This window comes from Hylobates moloch, unplaced genomic scaffold (genome assembly GCF_009828535.3).
Source record: "Hylobates moloch isolate HMO894 unplaced genomic scaffold, HMol_V3 SCAFFOLD_6, whole genome shotgun sequence".
NCBI lineage: Eukaryota > Metazoa > Chordata > Mammalia > Primates > Hylobatidae > Hylobates > Hylobates moloch.
In genome coordinates, this window is record NW_026652281.1 from 32185448 (window position 1) to 32203853 (window position 18406).

Below are 18406 nucleotides of genomic sequence, written 5' to 3' on the forward strand. Positions count from 1 at the left end.
TCCTTCTATTCATTTTATGCATTTTCTTTTTATGGGCTTGTTCATCATCAAACATTTATGGTAGGCTTGATAGTTTAAGAGATCAAGGCTAGGATTTTAGTATGTAGGGTCCACTAAAAATAGATCCTTGCACAGATGTTACTTGAGTCTTTTTATATATTAATAAGGTGGAAGGGGCTGGATTTTACTCCTTGTTACCATTTATCTTTTGTAACCCAGCAGACATGGTTGGAGACATATTGGGACACAGCCCTTGATTTTTCTTCTGCAAAAGAGCATTATGAAATGCCTAGATCAGGTTTTCCTCTAGGGGTGTTTTTAAAACAATTATTTAAATAAGTCGTCAGCTACAGTAGTTTAGTTTTGACCCTCTGAATTTTTTTTTTTTTTTTTATGCTTTAAGTCAGTTGCGTGCGGGAAGCTGCAGGTTGAGGCCTCAGTTCATACCTATAGTGGCCCAGTAACCTTTAGATTGCCATCTCCAGTTGTGTTTCTTGAATTACATCCATAGCGCCTGGCTGTGTTAGGCACAAAGTTGACTAGAGTGTAGTTTCTACCTCCTCATTTGCAAAGAGAGACTGACATGGCCATTTGGAGGTAAGAACAAAGTACTGATGAAGCTCCCTAGAGGTTAGGGTCACAATATTTGTGCTGGTTCTTAAAGAACGAGTTCTCTGAACAACTAGCCCAGGCAGAGGGGACATCCTTTGCAAAGGCACCAAGTGTGCTCTTTGGGAAACAAAAGGTTCAGCAGGCCTTGTGCAGGGTCTCTGAGAGAGCTTGGCAGGGCAAGTCTGGGAAAGGGGGGTTGGAGACAGGCCAGGAGGGACCTGTTTCCCATATGCCAGGATTTTAGCTGAAGCAATGGGTTGCTCCCTTGCTTAGGAGTAAACAAAACAACAGACACCGTTTGTGCTTGTGAAAGCTACCTGGCCATAATGTGGGAAGTGAATTGGCCTAGAGAGGGACTGCAGGCCAGCTGGGCAGTGTGCCAGATGGCATGCCAAGTGGGTAAGAGCAACACAAGTGAAAACCACGCATCCAATTTCAGATGCAAAAAGGAACAATCACAGAGCTGAGTCCTTTTCGCCAGAAAGAACTTCCACTGTATGTAATTGACAGGTTAGCCCTGCCCGGTTATACCCAAATGTGTTATCTAGAACTGACAGAATGGCCAACATCTAGCGTGACCCTTTCATTTTAAAAATGGGGTAAGCTTTGCGAGGCTGAGGTGGGCGGATCATAAGGTCAGGAGATAGAGACCATTCTGGCCAACATGGTGAAACCCCGCCTCTACTAAAATGCAAAAAATTAGCCAGGCGTGGTAGTGTGTGCCTGTAGTCCCAGCTACTCAGGAGACTGAGGCAGGGGAGTCGCTTGAACCGTGCAGGCGGAGGTTGCAGTGAGCCAAGATCGTGCCACTGCACTCCAGCCTGGCGACAGAGCAAGACTCCATCTAAAAAAAAAAAAAAACTGGGGGAAGCTGAGGTCCACTGAGTGAAAGGATTTGCTCATGCTCCAAAACTAGTGGTAGAGCAGCTATTCTGAAGACAAATTCATGGTCTCTTTCCCCAATTCATTCAGATCAGTAAAGCAATACCAGCTAGAAAGACTTGATCCTGCTCACCCATCTAGATAGCATCCCCATCTTTCTCAGTCATCCTTTCTCACAGGAAGCCCTTCATACACATCCACCCTTCACCAGCTGGGCTTCCTAGATCCCCTCATTTGGGCCGAGGCATGAGGTTGGAAAAAAGCTTGGATCACATGGGCTTGAAGCATACAGTCCCTGCAGTGCAACCTGATACTTGATCTGGTGGCTTTCGCTGCAGTCAGCTTTCTTCCGGGCTGCTGAAGAGGTCAAAGAAGCTGAACAGGTGTAGCCTGTAGCCGGTATTTTAGCTGGGGCGCCCGGGATGTCCCTGCTTAGACACAAAAACTGCCTCAGACAACCCTGATTTTTTATTGTGTTTGCTTGCTAACTTGATTGTTACAAGGTTGAAGGTTTCTGCAGTGTTTTTAGACTGTTTCTCCAAAGCAGTGGCTGTCCTGATGCAGCTACCAGGCTAGGTGTTTCATGGGATCAGAGATGACATCTTGGACCCGAACGTTTTCCTTAAGGGCCATGTCAGATAAACACAAACTGGTCTCATTGTTCGGCCTTGTAATTTGGCAGAAGCCAAATAAGATGCTCCTGGACCCCAGCGCCTAGGTTTTACTGCCTGAACAAAAGCTCTTTCAACAAAAAGTCATTCAGCAAGTAAAAGTGTCAGAAAAGCACCTCTAATTTCAGACACTGGCATTTTGCTTGAGGGGAAGCGGTGAGGGGAATTTAAAAGAACGCTTTAGTAACAAAATAACATGATTAAGAGCATAATCCTTTTCCTGGCTCAGCCCTGTGACAGCTGGGTGCTTGGACTCAGTAACCCTTAGAAACCCACATCTTTCCCTTATCTTAAAACCAGGTGATGACATGTCTCTTGTACAGAAGTGGGAAGGAAGGGCTCACATTTATTGATTGGGACTGCCAGACAGATGGGGATCTTCAATATTCCATTTAGAGTATTGTGTATCCCTCACTCTAACCCCCCCGGGGATGCCTGGAGTTAGGGGACGGTTGACCTCTGCAGAGGGTTAGGGCTGAACTGATGTGCATTAAATGCGGCTGGCAGAGAAATGTGCAGATGTCCCTCTAGCAAATGGAAATGAAATTTGAGCAAATCAAGAGAGGGAGCTGAATGGTGGGGGGTTTCCCATTCCCCTCTGCGAACACATCCATGCACACATGTGCATGCACAAATGTCACGGGGCTTTTTCCCCTTGGTGTCTAGTATCAAAAATATCACAGAGGTTGGAATCCATGTCTACTGATCAAGTGGTCCTTTTGGGAGGGCTTTCTACCCTTTCTCTGGTAAAACATGGGTTCCACCTAAGCACTTTCTGGTCAAAGGTGAGTGTTATAAACTATGGTTTAAGAAATGGGACCCAGGACGTTTGCAGAGGAGATGAGACACAGGTCCCTGCCAGCCCACTGGCACTGACTGAGGCAGCTAACAACTTTTTCATTCTTCCTAATCACCTTCAGATAAAAGACTCTCTTGAGAATCATTAACGTCATTCCCAAAGCAAGTCATCCGACCTGCCAACGGGCTGCAATAATGGTCCAAATAAGGGGAAGCTAATGAAGGGGGAAAGTTGGTAACCATGAAATCAGAAGCACTTTTCACTGATGGATTTCAAGAGGAAAAAAAAAAAAAAAAAAAACAGATGAGGGTGACATTGGATAAAATATCAAATGCCAGGACACTAACATGAAAGAAACTCATGCAGATTCCTAGGAGTTTCCCAGAATGAGAAAGATGATGAAAAACCATTTCATGAGCCAACCACTTTCTTCTTTCCTGTGCATCACGACAACTGTCCTTACCACACACATTATGGGGTGCTGAGAAAGTAGGCTGCTCTTAGCAAAACTTCGTATCAGTTCTCTGGCATGAATACTGAACATTTTGCACATCTAGTCCCATGTCAAAGCAGAAGTGTGAATTTCAGTAATATGGCTAAGGTTTATTTAATAAAAAATGAAAAGTGGAAGGGTACCCCCCACCCCCTAGAGGGGGGCAGGTCTTCCAATTGTCAACATCAATGACATTTTGCATTTGTAGCACTTTACAGCTTACAGATATAATCTTGTCCATTATATTGCTTAATCTTAATAACAGCCTAGTGGGGTGGGCAGCATATATATGATTGTCCCCACTTCAAAGAAACAGGAGTTTAGAGAGAAGGGATCTATTGAGCACTGATCAACATAATAACGTAGTCATATTTCAAAAACCTGTGTGTTGACATCACCCCCCTCAGCTCTCTTGGGGACACCTTAGGTTACACAATTACTCCGCTTGACTGAAGGGGAAAAGTCTCCTACAGCATTTCCCAGGAGAGACCCTTACAACAATAAAGTCCCCAAAATAAAGGCTAGGCACACACATTCTATTTTGAGGGCATTGTGCTCTAATGTTTTTCCATCGTTAAAGAACACATCTCTTCCTTCCTGCGTCTGCAGAGCCCTGATGCCAGCAGTGTTATTAGGAACTGTCAACAAAGCAGGAAAAGAGGGAGCTGCAGCCTAAAAAGAGGGAGCTGGAGCCTAAGCCAGGACCTCCCTTCTGGGGGCGCACCCTGCCACGTTAGGGGCTGCAACACCAACTGCCTCGGTGAAAGAAAAAGGATGAAAGCCTCAGCTTCTGTAGCTGCTTCATCCTGCCCAGGCCACAGAGATCACAAAAAAACTTTTAAGAAGCTTGTAAGGACCCAGGATTAATCAGAAGCAGAGAAGAAGAAATGCCCTGTACCCAGAAGGGTGAAGAACTTGTCCAGCCTCCCCGTCACAGAACAGGGAGGTAAAGTTAGTTTCAAAGTAAGAGGCATGTAAGAAATATCCACTGCTGTCATTTCACTTCAGCTCCATGGTCACTTTGGCACAACGGGTACCAAAGCAACCATCTGACTTTACTCCTGATATCGACGATTGAATGATTTGGTTGAGTGCCTAGAAAAATCTTCCAGTAGGAGACAGAAGGCAGAGCTCAGCTCTACTTAGGAACCCGTCTTCCTCCCCCATGTTGCTACCCCTCATTCCACATTGCTACTGCCACAGACAAGCCTTCCTTGAGTTAGTGAGCTGTAAGTGCACATGGTGCAAGAGAGGCAGCACCATCTTCTTGGAGGTAGGTGCCCAGCCTTCCTCCTGCCCTCGGGGCAGCAGTCCCTCGCCGGTCATCACACAGACCTATGCTACAGCACTCTGAATAAGCCAGCATCTTCCACTCACCCCTCTGACAGATGACCTCAGACAGATTCCACTCAGAGGGAGGAGAAAATGGGCATTCTTCTTAGAACCCCCGCTGTTCTCTTTGTGTTTGCTTGTTGCTGTTTGTTTGTGAGACAATTGAAGTCCTGTTCGTAGTAAACAAAGCCTTTTCTCAGAAAACAAATGTACTTTTTAGTGAATAGGGAGGCTTGGTTGCAATCAACTATGGCAGCACTGGTATAAAATATATATGTAATTCCAACTGCCTTGCAATGATTATTTAATTATGTACTCAACAAAGGTAACTACTCTGGAAACAATTCACTTTCCCCGATCAGAAGGGTCAGAGTCCATAGCCAGTCAACTTTGGAAAGGAAATGATATATTCCAAAGTGGTGTGTGTGTGTGTGTGTGTGTGTGTGTGTGTGTGTGTGTGTTGTGTGAAACAAAGTTGTCTCTTGAAGACTGACGTAGGTGTTGGCTGATTTGAATTCTTATTTGCGTTTAATTCTATTTAAGAACCAAAGATTTATTCCCCTCATTTCCAGGGTGAAGAGAAGGCCTGTGATCACATTTCATGCTTGGGGAGAAAAGATAATGTGTTAGACTTATATGTATGAACAGAAACATGTAAATAGTCATATTTCCGAGAAGGCCTGTGATCACATTTCATGCTTGGGGAGAAAAGATAATGTGTTAGACTTATATGTATGAATAGAGACAGGTAAATAGTCATATTTCCTTCTAACTTGGTAATTTAAACAGTGTAAGTCAGTAGGGAAGGGCTGTAATTGAAGCCAAAGTAAGTGAGGTGAAAATTACTAGGTGTTGGAGCATCTGCATCTCATTTTAATTAGGTGACTGTAATAGCAAGATCAAAAACTTTTCCTTGTCACTCAATCTGTTGGGCTTTCTAATCGAGAAACCAAAGGGATTGTTTTGTCTTCAGGAAAGGGTGACCTAAAACAATCCTCTCTAATTACCTAGGCAGAGCAGCAGACAGATTTGGGCTCAGGGATGAGTGTGGCTCGGGGAAGGTGTGTTGTGAGGTCAAGGTACTCCAAGACCAGCCCCACAAAGGCCAGCTCCTAAAGCCCTTAGGGACAGTGATTCTTAATTTGGCAGCTTGGAGTTTTCCCTTCCCACAAGGCAAAGTAGCTTAGAAGAAAACGCATCACGTCATGAGTCTCGTGGGCCTGGGTTCTAGTCTGAGCTGGCCTCACCATTTGTGGGTCATCATTTGAGGCAGTCATTCAAATTCTTGGCACCTCATTTTCCTCATCTGTGCAATAGACTTAATGATGGCTGCCCTGCCTACCTCACAGGAGTGTGTAAAAGTCAAATGAGGTGAATGTTCCACCTCTTCTCCAACGGGATATGCCCCTCTTCTCCAATGTGGTGTACAAAATGAGATCCCAGCCCTCTAAATCTTCAAATTAAATGACTTTGAGTTCCCATCCTGCTGATAATGAAAACGTCTCTTTTCTCTTCCGTAAATACTCCTTATCTGTCAACAAAAGCAGCCAGAGGGACCAGTTAAACAAAAGCCCTGCCTAGCCTGATAAAGAATTCTGGCTCCTTTTCACAGATGAAGCCATCTCAGCCATGTGACGCCCACATCAAGGCCTGGGGGGCTCCACACACTGTAATGCTGTCTTCCTTGTCCATTCCCAGATGAAGAGTCCAGGGAGAACTGGTTATGCTCTTGATACAGGGCAGGCGAGCCAAAAGTGGAGCTTAGCCCATGAGGGTTCTTGGCTTTGCCCAGGAAAGAATTCAAGGGCAAGCCAGAGGTAGAAGCAAACAGCTTGATTGAAGAGGCAGTGTTACAGCTCCATGACTGCTCCTGCAGTGCAGGGCTAGCCCTTAGGCAGAGGGTAGCAGCTCAGGGGTTTCCAGTCATATTTATACCCACTTGTAATTGCATGCAGATTAAGGGGTGGTTTATGCAGAAATTTCTAGGGCAGAGGTAGTAACTTTGGGGTCATTGGTTCATTGCCATGGAAAGTGGTGGTCACTCTAGGTGTTGCCATGGCAATGACAAATCGATGTGGCCACTGGTGGGTGTGTCTGATTGAAAGCTGCTTCTGCCTAGGCTCTCTTTTAGCTAGTCATCAATCTGGTCCCGTGCCAAGCCCCCGCCTCTGGAGTGGAGCTCCCCCTCCTACCTCATTCTCACTGACTTTTGCCTCTCTTTACCACCTGGTGCTCCTCCTGACTGCTCAGCCCAAACTCTCGCCTCCAGCCAGGACATTGAGGCCTAGAGAATGAGGCCCACAGTGCACTGCAGGAAGCACAATTGTAAACACTCCCTGCATTTGGTCCATGAGGCTTACACTCATGGACGTGAGTACATGACACCTGGTGGCCTTGGCTTGCCTGTCTACTTTGGTGCCATGCTCTTTGAACTGGTACACTCACGGCCATTTTCCCTAAGCACATCTGTGGTACGGCCCTGTGCAGGCTCCAGGTGTTTCCATTCTGAGCTACAGATGGTCTGGATAGAAGTAGCAGTTACTCAGTCCTAAACTTATCCCTGTCTCTTGTCCCAAGAGTTTGTAACATTCTTTACAAGGAAAAAGCTCTACCTCATTTCAACTATAAAGCATTATACCAAATATGTGATGGTCATTATCATACTTCTCATGGTGCTGAAAGATCTAGTTCAACACCCACCTCTTAAAGAAGAATAAACCAAGACATAAGAGGTTGCTCAGATCCACACTGCTCATTTGTGGCAGATCTAGGGGTATAAGACATATGTCCCAATTTCTAATTCATTGCAAGAGACCATACTCTATTAAAGTACAGACTTCTAAATTGTAATCCCAGAATGCGGAGGCTGAAAAAAAAAGATAGAAATTGATTTCACTCTCATGTAGCAGCCCAGAAGCCCATGGTCCAGGACTGTGAGACAGCGCTTTAGTCTTCAGCGAGTAGCTTCCATTTCAGGTTCAAGCAGCTCTTCTAATTGTGCCAATTTCCTAGTCAATAGGAAGGCCAAAGAGAGAGTGGGTGCAAGGGCATGCTGAGTCATTTTTAAGGGGTAACCCCGGTGGTTGCCTGGAGCAGTTAGCTCACACCCCATGGGCAGGAACATAATCCCAGGGCCACACGGAGCAGCAATGGAGGCTGGAAAATGCAGACTTCAGGGCGTTGTGCTCTTCTGAAATTCAGCAGTGTGCATTATTTTTGTAAACAAGGGAGATTAAAGACTTAAATGTAAGATCTGAAACTGTAAAACTCCTAGAAGAAAACATAGGGAAAACGTTCCTTGACATTGGTTTGTCAATGATTTTTCTGATAAGAAAGTAACAGCATGCGTCAGGTGTGGTGGGTTACGCTTGTAATCCCAGCACTTTGGGATCCACCAAAGGCAGATGGATCATATGAGGCCAGGAGTTCAAGACCAGCCTGGCCAACACAGTGAAACTCCATCTCTACTGAAAATATAATAACTTAGCATGACGTAGTGGTGCACAGCTGCAATTCTAGCTACTCAGGTGGCTGAGGCAGGAGAATCACTTTAACCTGAGAGGTGGAGATTGCAGTGAGCCAAGATCACACCTCTGCACTCCAGCCTGGGTGACAAAGTGAAACCCTGTCAAAAAAAAAAGAAAAAGAAAAGAAAAGAGAAGAGAAGAGAAGAGAAGGCAATAGAAGAAAAGAAAAGAAAAGAGCCCAGGCAACAAAAGCAAAAATAGACAAGTGTGACTACATAAAACTAACAACTAAAAACCTTCTGCACAGCAAAGGAAACACTCAGCAGAATGAAAAGGCAGTCTAAGGAATGGGAGAAAATATTTGCAAACCATATATTGAAAAGGGATTAACATCCAAAATATACAAGGAATTCACAAAACTCATAAGCAAAAGAAAAAATCTGATTAAAAATTGGACAAAGGACATAAGTAGACATTTTTCAAAGAAGACATACAAATGGTCAACAGTTATATTAAACACTGCTAAACATCACTAATCATCAGAGAAATGCAAGTTGAAACCACAATGATAGATCACCTCCCACATGTTAAGATGGCTATTATGAAAAAGACAAGATATAACAAGTGTTGGTGAGGGTGTGAAAAAGGGACCCCTTGTACACTGTTGGTGGAACTGTAAATTAGTATAGCCATTATGGAAAACTGTATGGAGCTTCCTCAAAAAAATTAAAAATAGAACTACCATATGATCCAGCAATCTCACTTCTGGGCATATATTCAAACGAAATGAAATCAATATGATGAAGCACTACCTGCACCCCCGTGTTCATTGCGGCAACATTCACACTAGCCAAGATTTGGATACAAACTAAGTGTCCATTAATGGATAAACAAATTCTGGTACATATATACAACTGAATGTTATTCAGCCATAAAGAAGAAGGGTCTCCTGTCACTTTCGACAACATGGGTGAACCCACAGGACATTATGCTAAGTGAAATAAATCAGACACAGAAAGTCAAATACTGCATGATCTCACTTAGATGTAGACTCTAAAATAGTTGAACTCATAGAAGTAGAGAGTAGAATGATGGTAGCCAGGAGCTGACAGGGTAGGGGAAGTAGGGAGATGTTGGTCAAAGGCTACAAATGTTCAGTTATAAGACAGATAAGTTTTGGGGATCTGAGGTACGGCATGGGTGGTGATAAGTGTTAATTAATTTGATTAATGTAATTATTACACAATATATACGTATATTAAATCTTCACATTGTACACCTTGAACATATTTAATCTTTGTCAATTAAAATTTTTTAAATTGTTTTAATTTTTTAAAAGGGAAAGTGTATATATATACACACACACATATGCATATAAATATGTGTGTATATATACACATATGCATATATATGTGTGTGTGTATATATGTCTATATGTGTATGTGTATATATATATGTGCTATATATGTATATATAGTAATTAACCACTGCACATGCCTGTTAGCTGGTTTGGGCATCCTGCCTCCACCAAGCCTTCCCTGAGCTCCCTGGCAGTGTTGTGCTCTTCTCTCATCTCCCAAAGCACCCTGTGCATAAAGGTTTCTAATATACAATGCATTGGAAAGCTTTTCTTCCCCGTTAGACTATAAGCATATCAAGGGCAGGAACTGCATCTTTTTTACCTTCATAAGCCCAGAGTCTACACTGAGCCTGGTAAATTGAGGGGCACAATAAATCATTTGCTAAATGGAGTTATCATTATAGACGTAACATAGTGAAGGCTGAGTATCCATGCACCACATAAACAAAATTACTACTAGTGAATACCATAGTTGTCCTAATAGTTGTAACATAAATTACACACTCACCAGGTGTCAGAAACTGGGCTACGTGTTCTCTGGACATTAGGTCATTTAATCCTCACAAGAATAGTATTAGGTAAGTACCTTTTGTTACTTCCTTTGGCAGATAAGGCAACTGAAGGCCAGAGAAATTAAAGAACTTTGCTATACTCACCGAGTTAGTAATTGGTGGGCCCATGGTATATATTTGGGTGACCCCATAGCCAGTGCTTTTAATCGTCTTGTCTTATTAGGTGAAGTGGGACAGGGTATCCTTTTAACGTGACAAAGAGTGCCTATCAGAAACCAAGAGACAGGCAACACTGCAGGAGCCTATGTGATTAATAACACAAGAGAGTCAGACTAATCCCTTAGCAACATTCTTCCAGCAATACACAATAACAACGTGCAGCCAGTCCCACAGATATTCCATATGTGCACAACCACGTCAATACTGCAGAGATGCTCGTTCTGTTTTCCAAAGAGCTTTAACATATAAGATATAGTTAGTAGCTGACATTTAAAGTGTTTAAAACAAAACATTAAACTTTTAATACCCTAAACCCTTGACCCCTACTAGAACCCCACCCCAGCACAGTCAAGTACCTCAGTCATTTACAAAACCACAATAACAACTGAACACACAAAGATAGTGGAATATAAACCAGAGGTAGCCCAAGAAAGCAGAGTGGGCTTCAAGGGATTCTGACCTGGATGATGGCACTAGGGACACACAACCACATCAGCTCTGGAGACTAAGCCCATGCATAGAGATCTTGGCTGAGTACAAGCCTGAGAGAGAGAGAGACAGCGCGAGAGACGGAGAGGTGTTTACTTCTCTCTTCATTAATGCTCTGCTGTGTAAGTGCTGATAAGAATCTCCTAAAACTATTTTAGGAGTTTTTTTTAATGCAACTTGGGTTTGTTGGGGGCAGAAGACTCACGATTTGGAGGAGAAAAAGACAACAAGATTTGATTTCACAGATGCTTCAGAAATAACGGCACAATCTTATCCGTTTTCAGCAAATATAATCTGAAGCATTCAGCCTCTGATAAAGGTGTATCGCCTTCATTCGTGCAGCAAACTGCAGATTAAGCTTTTTTTTAATGCTGTTCAAATTGCCTGGGAAGCAACCTTTTATGAGATATGATGGTTCAAACAATTTTGCAAAGAGCAGAAGACAAAGAATACATTTTTACCCTGAGCTGGTTTCCTAGGAAACACTGAAAAAATGTAATACGATATCTCTTAGAGGTAGTTCAAGGACCAGGGCTCCTCTTTACTTATTTAATTTTTTTGAACAGTGTTTAATATCTGCTTCTTCCTCTCCTTGCAGTGGAAGCCTAGAAAGTTGAACAAACTCTCTTGTACCCAGCAGCCTGAGTGTCCTCTTGTTAATTGAGTGCCCACCCTACACAAAGGAAAATGTGAGCCAAGTTGCGCCTTCATTAGTCTTTGGTACAATTTGAAATAAGAAATTAAAGAAATAGAATTTGAACATTTTGCTCTACCATGAAAAATATCCCCAAATCCCAACAAAAAAATTAAGAGGAAGAAAGCCAGCCCACTCTTTTTCAAACCATGTCTAAATTAATCTGTTTCAAGGTCTTCAAATACCGTTTATTTTAGCTTTATTTATACTTTGGCTCTTCACCCGTCTCTGATGTGCCAGCATATGCAGGCTGACAGAATCATGCCCGAATTAGCAAACTAACACATTTCCCAAGTTCAGATGCAAGACCATCAGGGGCTGAAGGTGGCAGAGAAGCTTAGGATGAAGTGTTGGGAGAACCTGCAGGTCAGGAACATGTTAAGGGGCACAAGGTTGTCTGCAGTGACACCTCTATGGGCCTTGATTTCCACCATTCATTACTCGTGTCAAGCGAAAATCAAAATAGGAAAAGTGAAGGAACATCTGGGCTGTGTGGGAAGGAGTTAAATTTGATTTTAAAATAAATAAGGCGTCAAAGCTTCAGTTTCACTTATTCAAAAATTTAAGATGAAAAGCAAAGTGTTGGTTTAAAGAAGTTTGGAACCTTTCTGTGGGTGGGTGAGGGTAGGAAGGAGCTGCGGCCTCAAACAAAACTCCTCACTCTGCAGGTGCTTCTGTCCTGCCTCACCTAAGGATAAGGCAGTGAGTTAAGGCGACAGTGCGGATGGGGGGCTCCCTGCTAGCTTGCCCCACACCTTTCTTCACAACCACTGAGTCTGGGTAGACATGATATTCTCAGAGGAAACCTCTTCAAGCTGAAAACAATATCATTGTTTCTCATTTGGAATCTTTGAGGAAGAGAATTCGTGTGGGAGTCTTGAGGGTCATCGAAACACATGGAATCACTGCCTTTTTAGATGGGACACTGTGTAAGGAGTAGCCTAGGGAACTGGGAAATGCCAAACCAGCAAAAGCAGACTGGCACACACCATGGTCCTCCTTAAGGTGGACCCAGGCTTATAGTGGTTCTCCTTAAGGGTCCTCCTTAAGGCAGGTCTTCCTTAAGGCGGACCCTCCTTATGGGATCCAAGCTCCTGTCAAAGGACACAGCAGGCCCCAGGGGTCCTCGCAACCCCACCCGACATATTTTTTTAACTCAGGTTGAACTAGATTCAAATGAATATGAGGACTTCATCTGAAGACAGAAAATCCAGTTTTAAAAGCACCCTGTGGGATATGTGGAGAAGGAAAAAGGCAACCCTTCCTGTTTGCCTTGGTATCATAAGGGGCAGGTGAACATGAAAAAATACATAAATCCTCAGGCAGTTGCAGAACTAAACTGAGCTGGTTTCCTAGGCACCGTGGGCCTTTGGACATCATGTCTCCTGGCTTCTTTTTTTGACAACAGCATCCTATCTTTCCTTTGAGAGTTAATGTTCTCCTTGTTACAATCTTGATGGGAGCATTAGTTAAACTTGCTGGTACTCTCCTAACAAAGTGGTGGGCAGGTGACCCAAGCTAGATCAATCAACATCTTTTTCCCCAGAATGTTTAGAAGGAAGTACTCAATGACTGGTGCTCATGCCTGAACACATCCACAGCCACTGGAAGTGCCCTTGAGGGCCCAGGCCCAGGCTGTCAGTTGGAAGGAGCTCTGGAAATAAAGGTAGTAGAAATACTTATATCCAGTAAGGCCTGGAGTTAAGTGCAGTTTGAGGGAGAAGCACATATTGGCACACATGGTGGTGAGACTGGAGGTGGAAGCTACTGTATGAGCCTTCTGCCTCAAATGAGTGGGGCTATAGGCATCATCATTCAGCCAGGTCAGCCTAGACTTTCCGGAAGACATTGGTGAGTCATGAGGACAGGTCACTGGGCCTTCCAGACAGAGTACAACTTAGCAGCCAAACTAGCATGACATATAGAAAGATTCATTTGATTACAAATCATAGAAAGGTATTCAGCCCAGTTTAATTAGGTAAAACGGGAATTCGTTATGAGGATATAGGGTGCAAAAATATTTTTGCTTTTCTTCATCAACTTTCTCCATTCTCTTAAGTTTATTTTATATGTGCATAAGGTAAGGCTTCCATCTTCTTGTCTTCCAAACCAATACAGGGGGCTCTTACCTGGTTTATTGAGTAAGGCCCTCCATATCCACAAGTTCAGCATCCATGGATTCAACCAATCGCTAATTGAAAATATTTTAAAGATTAAAAACAATATAAAATTTAAAATAATACAGTATAACAACTATTTACATAGCATGTATACTGTATTAGGTATCATAAGTAAACTAGAGATTATTTAGATTATACAGGAGAATGTGCATAGGTTACATGCAAATACTATACCATCTGATATCAGAGACTTCAGAATCTGAGGATTTTGATATCTGTCGGGGCCCTGGAATGAATCCCCTGAAAATACTGAGCAATGACTATATCTCAAAGAACCTGATGCAAGAATTCATTGGTTCTCATGAGGGCCTGAAACCTAGAATTACAAATTCAAGAAGCAGGGCACTTTCTCTCTCTTTCTGTGGCACCCTGGCCTCTAGTGTCCTGTCTTAGTTCAGCCCCCAAAACTGCCACTCTCTGAGTCTCTGCACATGGGTCTAATGTGGCTGCTCTAGAAAGGCAGCCTGAGCTTCCAAAGCACATCACTCTCCAGTTCAAGCACCCGGCAGAGATTGGCCAGCTTCTCTGTGTCTCAGCCTTATGACTTGGGATTGGAGCCCAGAGTCTGGGATCTGTAACTGTGGTGGCCTTTGTGCAAGGAGACCTGGTAGCCATGCTGCCTGAGCAGGCCATAGCTTACCTGTGCTCCTTGGAGCCTCCATGCAGACAGAGGCAATATCTGGCCTCTGAAAAATTTCTCAAATGCCATCTAAGGACAGAAGGAGTGAGCACAGCCTGATTCTGGAGTTCAGTAACTACCACTTATAGGTTGAGCAGCTTAGAGAAATTGCTTAAACATTCTGAGCCTCAATTTCCTCATGTAAAAAAATAAAAGGGTGTTTATGGGAGACAATTGAATTAGACAATTTAAGAAAAGTGTCCAGCCCATACTGGGTCTCCATAAGGCATTTTCCTAGTGTAACCTGGGAATATAGAGGGTACCAGAGGGATCAGAGGACAAGGACCCTTTCCCGTGAAGCACATGCAGGTAGCGATGGATTTTTCCTAGCTTTTCTGAGGGGCTGTGCTGGCTATAAACACAAATTGACTGAGCTGACTCTAACATCCAGGCTGTGTGTGTAAAACCATTAGGCTGAGTGACAGTGCTGTAAGCAGCCTCTGGGACCTGCATGTGTTTAAACAAACATGGCATTCTGCATGGCTAATGTGACTCAGTAGGTGCTCAATGTATCTTTATTCTTTAATGGTAAAATAAAAAAAATATATATTTTCCCCGGAATATCACAGCACTAGCTGTCAGGTGAGGAGGAAAAAAATCTCAATACGCGAAATGTATTCAGAGCTGAGGGGACGTGGGGTCTTGAGTGCAGTGGGTAGGGAATGGAGTTTTAATCATTAGCATCTCTCCTCTTGGGTAAGCCTCACTCTGGTTGTTTTTGGTGTTTGGTTGACAAGAATTGTGGCATAATTCTTGTGGCCACACACACACACACACACACCAACAAATGTATTTTCCCGAAATGTCTGTGAGAAAGTCTGAAATTGATTCATTTAGTCAGCAAACATTCTTTGCACATCATATTTTCTGGCTGTTCTAGGGGCTCAAAAATTACACAGGTGGAGAGATGAATGCGACGCAGTGAGCCATGTGCTCTGATCAGGCTCCAGGACACTCACTGAGGAGCCACAGGAGGGACCGACCCTTCCCCTCTGTGAGACTGAAGGTGGACCCCACACTGTCTTAAAGGATGAGCAGGAATTCGCTACAGGAGTGGGGTTGATGGTTGAGTTTTGGGGCGGAGTGGCATAGAGGAGTTTGTTCCATGAGACGGGAAGAGCCTATATAAATAAAGTCCCAACATATATGGTCCTGGAAGAATGTGCAAGAACCCAAATTCTTCAAACCCAAAATGGACACATTTCTTTGGATATTAAGGTCTCTGAAGTCAGCACACATTATACTTTCAATATCTACATATCATGTTTGTCCCTGGACAGCACCCTCCTCAGCCCCCCAACACACACACACAGTATAACCACTGACACTGACGTGGGCCCTCACTTACTTGGTCTTTTGCTCTCATGGTATCTATGTATATTCCCACTAATCATATATGGTGAATCCTATAATTTGCATTAGTCAGACAGCCAAGTTAGTACTATACTTCATAATATTATAACAATCTTAAGAATGTAGCACCATGTATTTAGTTGTTCCCATGTCAATGAGTCTGTAATACATAACAACTTTGAATGTACACATTTTAAAATTATTTACTAGATTGCCAGAAGTTGGATTGCTATGACAAAGGGTATGTGTATTTCAATATTAATAATTATTTCTGGAATTCACTAAAAAATGCTCCTATAATTCACAATCATACAAATAACAAATGATATTACCATTCTCCTCATACCCTGACTAAGGTGACTCCACCTTTCTAAGTGTGGCCAATCTTGTGGGTAAGAAGGTTCATTGTTGTTTTACTTTCCATGTTTCTGAACATTAGTAAAATTAAGCAAATTTGCATTTGCTTAGAAAAACAAAAAGAGAATGTTTTCTCTTTTCTTCATCAACTTTCTCCATTTCCTTAAGTTTATTTTTTTATGTGCATAAGGCAAGGCTTCCATCTTCTTGTCTTCCAAACAAATACAAGGGGTTCTTACTCAGTTTATTGAGTAAGGTATACTTCCCCACTGTCTTCTAATACCAGTATGGTGACTTTGAATTCTGTCAACTCAGCTAAGCTAAAACTCTGTTTTCCAGAATTCCTTTCACTGTGTGGCTCCAGGTTAGGTATGCCTACAGGAAAAACCCAGAAGGTGGCAGTGACACAGCAGCCATTGTGTTTTGAAGGTCATTGTAGGGCTCAAGGTGCTGTTGCCAGCTCTTGCATATGTTAGCTTAGTACAGCATTCAGACCTGCTGCTCCTTCAGTTCTCACCAGATCTCCTTCTTCAGCTTCTCTAACTCCTAGGCCAGGTATGTCTGTATAGCTCCATAGCTCAGGGAACCAGCTTCTCCTACAAGTCACTTACAGCATCAAGATTGGAGATGGCGACAGACAAAAGCTGGTTCCAGATTGTCATCATGGATTCCAGTTTATCCTTACTGCTTTGCCAGTTTGTCCTTTCTCTCCTCCCCTCCATGTCCAACTTTCCTTCCTAACTGCTAGTCAGACTCATCTGCGGTGGCTCAGGCTCTAAGAACACAGCAACAGCCTTGCATGGGCTTCCTCATGGGCTCCCACCATTGCATGAGGTCAAAGTCTGCTAATAAATCCTTTATATCAGGGCGTCTCAGCCTCATCACTATTGACATTTTGGGTTGGATAATTCTTTGTTGTGGAGGTTGTCCTATGCATTGTAGGATATCTAGCAGCATCTCTGGCCTCTACCCACTAAATGCTATTAGCACTTTTCTACCCAGTTGTTACTACAAAAATGTCTCCACACATTTTCAAATGTCCGCTGGGGGGCAAAATTATTCCCATTGAGAACTACCGCTCTATAGTATTGACAGTGGTTCTGCTTCTCTGATTGAACCCTAAAGATTATCATCACCTATATCATACATTGTTTACAAGTCTACAAAAATAAGGATCTGTTTCCTTATTCTATTCCACTGATTAATTTGTGTGTTTGTGCCACTACTATGCTTTTTTAAATTATAAAAGTTTTAAAGCAGGTAAAACAAAGATGCCACACTACTCTTCTGTTAAAACATGTCCTTCACACTTATTGCATATTTATTCATCCGCGTGACATTCTGGTTAAGCAACCTTGTAAAGAATAGGTTTTTAAACTGGAGTCTCTGATCCTCCTGAAATTGTAAAATTGTGTGTGTCCAGAGATGGTATATAAGGTGGTCACTGTGAGTCTTAACATCTTTGTGACCACCTTATCTTTTCACAATCCCCTACCTAATGGTCTCAAAGGAGCTGGCAGGCAAATCAGGGTGGACCATCCACATTCAAGATGAATCAGTGAATATACAGAAGCGCATCCCCCAAATTTGTGAGAGACCCTCTGGAGAAGCCTCTTGAGTGTGACCCAGAACCCAGGGTGTGCATCTCAGGGGGCCAGGAGCACACCTTTACATGCAGGGTGGGGAACTTCTTGCTTTGGCAGGCAGTGAAGCTTCATAAGTGCACCGTATCATATGTTCATCTCTCATTCATTATTTATACCCCACCTGCTTCCAAAAGGATGTGACATAGCTTTCAATTCAAAGTACAGATAGGAAAGAACCATACAAGCTCTGAAACTGTCAGAAGGCAACAGCCAAGAAGAAGAGGCAATAGGGGGAGGGAGTCTGTAGAATAATAATACTAGAAAGCATTGACTTAGCTCTGAACTTTCTGTGCAAGAAGAAAAGAAAGGAAGAAAGCAAACACAATGGCATTTTGTCTTTAGCTAGCAACAGGAAGCAGATCATTAAGAGACGCATTACCAGCTTCTGAAGAACTCTGGCCCCTTTTGCCAGCAGAGCCGGGCAAGGAGAAGAGAATATCCCTGAACATCCAGCCTCTGAAGGGACCTGTGCCCATTACAAAATTGCTAATTTTCTGTTGTCCAAGGGAAAGTTGCCCTTGTAGAACTGTTTATTTTACTCATCAAATATTTACTGGGCACTGGCTCCAGCCAGACTTGGTGCTAAAGATTTAAAAGTGAGAATAAGAACCTAATGCCCTCCTTCAGGGAACTCAAAAGTCAAGCAAGGAACACAGATGTG

At 43.0% G+C, this 18406-nt stretch overlaps 1 protein-coding gene across 4 annotated transcripts in view; it reads right to left on the reverse strand.

Moving 5' to 3' along the window:
* Window positions 1–18406, reverse strand: part of COMMD10 (COMM domain containing 10) — a 355799-nt gene that overhangs the window by 2957 nt on the left and 334436 nt on the right. The window lies entirely within an intron of this gene.